The 7,573-nt window shown below is 41.1% G+C and overlaps 1 pseudogene; it reads right to left on the reverse strand.

Annotated features, from left to right (window-relative positions):
- Nucleotides 1-4,758: 4,758 nt before the first annotated feature.
- LOC146709990 (uncharacterized) lies at nt 4,759-5,462 on the reverse strand (annotated as a pseudogene).
- Between the last annotated feature and the right edge of the window lie 2,111 nt (nt 5,463-7,573).

The raw sequence follows: 7,573 nt of genomic DNA on the forward strand, positions 1-7,573 counted from the left end.
CACCGTGTGTTATCAATCGATCACTCTGTCATCTGGTTCGCTTTTTAAAGTGAATTGTCAGTGAAAGTGATGAAAAAGTGGACCAAGAACACATTTAAGTGGCAAGTGCAGGAGTCAATCAATCAGCTGAATATTCTTTTTAATTATACACTAACATTTTCCACAATTTTGAGTGTTTCATAAGATCTTAAGCAAACAAGAACATGACAGAAGGCTGTCTCACACAGCGTTTGGCTGCAAGTGTCCTGTCCCGATCATGCATTTACTAACAGGTCATCAGAATTAAAATGGCAATGTACAACTCCACTCTCCTGCAACACCTCATTTAGAGCAAAATTCTGTAAATGCGTACTTCTCCCAAGGCTGAGCATTCCCCTGACACCATGAAAAAATTCAGTCCCTAGTTCTTGAATTATCTGGATCTTTGACAGCTGGCAAATTACTTCAATTTAATTTGTATGACATGACATAAAATGCCCAGTGATACTGTATCTCTCAGTGGTCAAGAGTATTTAGAGAAATTCCTAAATCCATCGGCAGAATGATTCCAAAAATGAATGCCATCTAACTTGGGCCAAATCCCATCTTTAGTAAAACTTTCATACAATTCACCCCATATTTTGAGTGATTCAGGTAGAACAGCGGCCCCAACCCCCAGGCCACGGACAGTCAGTGAGTCGTTTGGTACAGGGCCGCGAGTGTTGAGGCTCGGGTGTGAAACTGATGGTTTTCAGGGTTTTTATTGGTTTGTAGCGTTATTTTTTTATCGTTTTTATCGTTAACTCGGTTTCCCTGGGTCTTTTCTCGTGGCAAGACAAAGTGAACAACCACATAACCTTGTAGGCAGACTCCACTAATGATAAAGCAAAGCAAATATAGACTTTGTAGCAGCCTTCCAGATCCACACATACTGTAAAACACTGGATACATTAGTTCTATTTGTAAGCACACATTTAGAATCAGAATCAGAAACTTTATTGTCATTGTCACAAGAACAACGAAATTAAGAATGGTCCCCGATCATTGCATCATCCCTAGCAATATCAAAATATAAATTTAGTTTACTTATGCATTCATACCAGTTCATTACCTTGTTTGATTTTTGACTAAGCGTTGTTTCTATTACTTGCGTCTTACCTGCCATGATCCCTGGGAGTTGCAGGACAAAAGGTGGTGGCCAGGGTTTGAAGCCATTAAATACAAAGAGGGATAACTGGACCGCACCACCACTTCCTGCTAAAGGGGGAGAATGTGTATTTTCTTTAATTAAAAAAAAAAAAGCTTTTGTATTTGATTGGATATTTGAGTTTAGGGTTCAGTGGTTTTGATTTTCTTCTTTGGTGTTTATTTTATTAACAAACTAGACTGTAATGCATCATTTTTGTGGTTTATGATTGTGTTTTGTTTCTGATCAGCCATTATCTATACCCTTCTTGTGTGTCGTTTCCTGTTTGGGTCAGTTATATTTGTTTGGGCAGTTGTTTGGTTTGTTAAGTTTGTAGTTCTTTGTCTGAGTTCAGTTTTGTTTCTTTGACCTCTTTTATAAGCTCAACATTTATTACTTTTGTAAATATAATTTTTGGGGGTTAAATAAATGAAAACTCTGACTCCTGCAGTTTACTTTTGTGTGTGTTTGTGTGTGTGTGTGGATTTGTTGTTGTTGTTGTTGTGCCTGTCCCGTTTGGATCTTTAGCCATCAGAATTATTGTCTGAAGGCCAAGAAAGATGCCAAGAGGATTTACTTTACCAAGTGGATCATCATGGCCTTGCCATATTGGTCCATTTGATTGACCTTTATTATAATTATGTATTTATTTGATTTGATTTTCGGTTGTTACAGACGGGACAGACATGACTGGGGGATAGCTAGCAGTAGATTCTAAATATTACATGTTCTTGTGCAGCACGCAAGATTGACAGCGCACAATGTGCTTTGAGGTAGCAGCCAAGAAAGGTGTAGTTTGTGTCTGTGAACACCTGTGTGCACACCTGTGTGGATCAGCACGCTTGAATTCCAAAGGATCTGCTAGGGAGTGTGGGGAGCCATAGCCCCATCCCCCAGGGCATGAAGCAGGTATGGAGGAGATCCAGATATCCAGAGGCCCCAGAGTACGAGGACCCGAGGAGACACAGACAAACAGGCGCATGCAGACACAAACGTGCATTCCCACCCCCATATACACAAACAAATACTCAGCACTCACCCAACGTGGAGACAGACACAAATAGACACTATACACACATTCACACTCCCCAAACATACTCTATATCCCAGGTCCGGGTACTCCTGCCCCCAGACGGGCAAACCGTACCTGGACCCAGGAGATGTAAGCCTTCTCTCTTTGGTGGAGGAAAGAAGACCGCCTTCTTATTTGCAGTAGCAGGGAGGCCCCGCATCCCAGACCCCAATCTAACGGCCAGCACCTCCTCTCAGCCCCTCAGCCCCGACGGTTAATAGAACGGGGGTGAGTGAAGACCCCAAACCTCCCTCCGCCCGCTCATATGTAATGTTGCTGCGTGTTGTTCTGAAGTGCATTTAAAATACAGGAGGGCATGGTGCTTCCTGCCAGAGAGCAGCACAGCTCCTCCTTGTGTGTGTGTTTTTTAAGGCATCTTAACACATGTAAACACTGATGGACAGCATGTAAAAAAAACAAACAGAAAAACAATCTCTATCTTTGTGAGCGCTTGTGCTGCAGAGTCGCTCACACATTTTAATACACAGGCAAAGTTTCATACATTCCATAAATGTTCCATTCGTACTGGTCAAGTCTTCTCCAAGGCTTTTGTCATAAATAGCACTGACATTTGGTTTTAAAAAGAGCTTTAATGTTTGAGTGAGGGCTAGTATTTAAATCTTAGTGCAGGCTGCATGGAAATTTAAACCTGACATTTTTTTTTAATCAAGCACTGATATTTTGGCAGATCCTCAGTTCTTCAGTTTACTGTACTTTCTGGAAAGTCACTTCAGAAAGTACAGCCATAAAGTCATAAACATATTCCATATCCTTTGCAGCTTTGAGACATCTGCCGTCAATGCAATATGTAAAGCAGTGTGTGTGTTGACAGCAGTGTGTTTTTCAGTTAAATTCTCCACAAAGCTGGTAAAAGGTTGTGACTGAACCTGCTTTTTATTGAAAATAAATAAAATGTTCTGTATGTAATTAAAAACATAAAGTCTTGGCTGTGTCACTGATACATTCTTTTATTTGTCTTTCAACACTGTCATATGTTTGATTCAAAGTGCTGGTGCCTTGGATTTGAAAATCTGATCCAATCCTTATGGTTTCCCATAGTGAGGTAGTTATTAAATAAACACGTTTACACTTTGCCTGACACGGGGTGCTATATTCAACAAATGTCTCTATGCCTCACCTGATTTAAGTCAATAAACTTGACCTGACTAATACAGCATCCTATCATTAGTGATAACTGATAACTTTGCACTCCACTTCCACTTCAAGTTCAATAAGGAAGATCTGTAATCACTCATCTGGCTGCTTTCCTTGGTTTTCAGCTGCTACGCTGTTCTTTACATCACTTCAACTTTCCCACGCTGTCAAACTCATGACTGACATCATTAAACTAATCCAATCATCTTCTTGCCCACCTACTATGAGTCAGTCAGCCTCCTCACTGTGTTCTTTAAATTTCAGTGTTTTTCCGCCGTTCTCCCTTTTAGTCTCTGATTCACTCTCCATCTCTCCATCACAGCTCCACCCAAGCCTCCATCTTCATCCATTCTTCCATGATGATTTTCAGACTCTAACCGCCAAATAATTGATCTCAATGAGTCAAGTTCTGTTCTTCTATATGATCTGTACTTATTTAAAATTCCACGTTTTGTGTTTTAAAAAGGTAAATGTAAAAACTAATATGGTGTATAGTGGTTTGCACACACACATGACAAAGATATACCATACCAACTCCACAATCATTCAGTCTTTTTTTTCCTTTCCTTTTCTTTTTTTTATCATCAGTGTCTGTAAATGAAATGGTTGCTGTGTGAAGCATTTCTGCATGACATTGATTTTTATTGGTGTTTTGCAAGGTTACCTGACTGTGACGAAGATAGACTAAAAGCTGTGAATAGGGCTGGGGAATGTATGTGGGCTTTAGATGATGATGAGATGAGATAGCCTTTATTTGTCAGTTGCAGGTCTTTTGCCCACAACCGAGATGACAGATCTTGCCGACCGTACATACAATACAAACATCACATTGGGGAGACAGGTCAGGCTAGGTAGCGAGGAAAAGAACATCGAAATGTGTAACACAAAAGGATAATACAGGAATGCACAGATAACAACACACCATAGCACAATAAACACAGACAAGCAACATGGGAAAGAGTTCCAGTGTGTACATCTGATCTGGGACCGCTGCAATCTTTCGACTGCGCCTCCAGCTGACCCGATGTCCACATCAGAGGGGAGGTAAGCGTTGGAGGTGGCGTTGGATCCGAGGTAGGGAGGGTGATGCGTCAGTGAGTGCTTATCAGCATCAGTATATGTATGTGTTTGTGTGTCCATAGTTCAGCTGTGACAGTGTCCTTCGCCCTGCCAGGCTAAGTAAACAGTCTTCCAGCCAACCCAGGTGGCCTTGTAGGGAATGGGAAGGAACAGACTCAACACAGTCGTTATCAGGGAGTTTTTGTTCAGCTCCAGCCTTGAGCTCACAACTGGTGCTGAAGGGGTAGCCGCATTATGATGGTAATTTTTCTTTTGCAACAACTCATGAGAATTTCAAAGCTGTTCTTTAACACTCCGACACTGGTCTCTCAATCTCCCGTTGGAGAACCGCGAGCTTCCGCATGATGGTATCAAACTTGCACTCCGTGGTCTTGTCATTCCTTTGCTCAGAGAGCCGATTCTGAGAACTCACGACTGCAGTGAACTGTTCCACAATGTAATACAACTTTCGCTCAAAGGTATTCTGAGCAGGCCTCTCCTTGATGTAACCCAGTATAAGCTCAGAGGTGTTATTCTGAGTATTCACGGCAGCTGTAAGCGTCTCCAAGGTCTTAACCATGCTGCTTTCGATGAGCCCGTTCTAAGAAGTCGCGCCTCGTCCCATCGTTTCAATCCCAGCGGGCAGCCTTGGGGGGGTTTGAACAGCCGGTTCCGCTTTCTTAATTCTCCAATAAGCCAGGGCCAAGCCAGCTCCGATCAGCAAGAACCCTGTTATCATGGTTCCGAATAGGTAGATATCTTCAGCGTCCTCGATCGACAGTCCCGCCAGGCACACGACCCTCCATTTCTGCCACCCATCCATCGTGTATCCAGCGGAGAAAGTCCCTCCAGGGCACTCGGGCTCTCCCGAGCCCAGACTTCTCGTTGAGAAAAGGGTGTCAATAGCATTCAGAGACCAGTTGATCAAATCCATAATTCTCTTTAGGTTTTAGAAACAGACTGTGAGAGAGTGTTCCAGGGAAAGTAATACAAAAAAACACGAGACTAGACAAGGACATAAGAACTAAGCAGGGGAGATAAGGGAGAGGAGAGGAGAAAAAGTGCGTCCGCCTCCTCCGAGAGCCAAAAGTGCCTGAACATATCAGTGAATGTGTTGTATCAGATGGTCAGATGGAGAAAATTAAACTGTCATGTTCCTGGAGACGGCTACATGCCGGCACAATGCACACCTTGTTCATGTGCACTGCAGGCTGACATAAATGCAGTATATTGTGAGAAACAGCATGTGCATGATGATTTTTTAAAATCATTTTTAAAAGCAAAAGAATAATAATACTGTGGCGTGGGTGTGGTCCTTGGCCAGCTGCAGAGGAGGCGTGACGCAGTGAGCTCCCGGGGCAGCGCAGGGGCGGGGTGAACAGGTGTGCTGGGATCTGACAGTGATTGTGTCTCTTTATGTGTTGGCAGTGACAGACGGAGACGGAGGTGACAGCAGAGAAAGAGAGCGCGGAGTATATGTGTCTACGTACAACCCCGAGCTTAATAAAAGTTCTGCACTGTCAAAGTCGCTCCGGCTGGTATTTCTTGGGTCCACCGTTACAAATACACTTAAATATAACCGCACATGTGTTTAATCCCACTGACCTTTATTTGGTATCATGGAGATGCAGCTATGCTTACATTCCATTGTCAGACATTAATTTCAGTCTGGGAGCTTAGAGAATATGATGGTCATTTGAGTGGTTAGTTACAGAATTTTTGGCCTATCAGGCACGGTTTAGGGATTTCAAAGAAGCAACCAAAAGATATTTGTATAAGAAGTGGGAGCAATCAGCTCCTTCACAAAGCTAAATAACCAACGTACAATAATAAAAGTTGAGAAAAATTAACAAAAATAGAAAATAAGAATCAAACTAAACTGAAAATTATCAAAGTGAAAAATTATAAAGCGTCACATTCAAAAACAATTAATAATAAATACAAATATTCAAAACCTAAAAGAGGCTATACTTATATTTTAAACTTAATTCTTTATATTTATCCCACGCTTCTCCAATATAGGATCCTAGCTGCTCAGCGGTGACATTCTTTTATGTTGCATTTTTCATTTTGTGATGTAACAAATGTTTTTAGTTGTTCTGGTCTCCAGGCTGGCCAGTTCAACATGCAGACTCTTCTACTACGAAGCCGTTATAACAGATGGTTTAATCTTGCTGAGATATGCAAGACCTTCCCGAAAAAGATGTCATCTGGCTGGGAGCATAAGTGTTGCTCATATTCACATATGGCTTCTTCTTTAACTTGTGTTTGTGAATGGCACTGTGAACTGTACTCACAGACAATGTTTATGTTCTAGAAGTGTTCTTCAACCCACACAGTGATTTGCATGACAGAATCATGCCTGGTTTAAATGAAGGGCATCCAGAAGGCCCCAAATCATATCCATACAATATTGATTTTTGGCCTTATTCCTTGCACATATAGATTTCTCAAGATTGTTGGACTGTTTTTAGGATATTAGGGACATAATACTATATTTGAAGACAAAGACTTGTTACCACTTAACCCAATTAATTGCAACATATTGCTTGAGCTTTCTTTTAAGTACTCCTTAATTTTCCAGCATTTTATTTCCTCAGGTCGTAATTTTTGAGACATGTTGCTGCTGTCAAATTCAAAATACTTTTTGCGAAATAGGAACATGTCTCAGTTTAACATGTTTCTATGTTCTGTTGAAAATAAATTTTGGTTTATGACATTATTGCATTTGGCTTTTATTTACATTAATTTTAACAGTCAACAGGGCAAAACTCAAAGAGATTTCTAACCGTGTGGAAGTTTGTGGGAAAGTTAGTTTCCCTATGACCTCAATAAACACTATCTTGATGAGTTATGGGCTTGAAAGCTTGTTTCAAGTTTTACTGATTACAAAATGATATTGATTTTGTAAATAATGGCCTTCATTACAGTCAGAATTGACGATTAACAGGGGTATGATGAATAATTTCACTTAATTTCACAGTCAGACATGTGCTTGTTTTCTCTGACTGGCTAAACAAGAAGAAGATGATGAAAAGAAGTTTGTGACTATGGAAACACTTAGCTTCAGGCTGCACAGGCTTTGACTAACCAGTGGCTATTTTGCACATTGTACAAAATAT

The sequence above is a fragment of the Copadichromis virginalis genome, linkage group LG5, assembly GCF_057382275.1.
Source record: "Copadichromis virginalis isolate Kocher_CV1m ecotype Utaka linkage group LG5, C_Virginalis_male_GT1.1, whole genome shotgun sequence".
In the NCBI taxonomy this organism is placed as follows: domain Eukaryota; kingdom Metazoa; phylum Chordata; class Actinopteri; order Cichliformes; family Cichlidae; genus Copadichromis; species Copadichromis virginalis.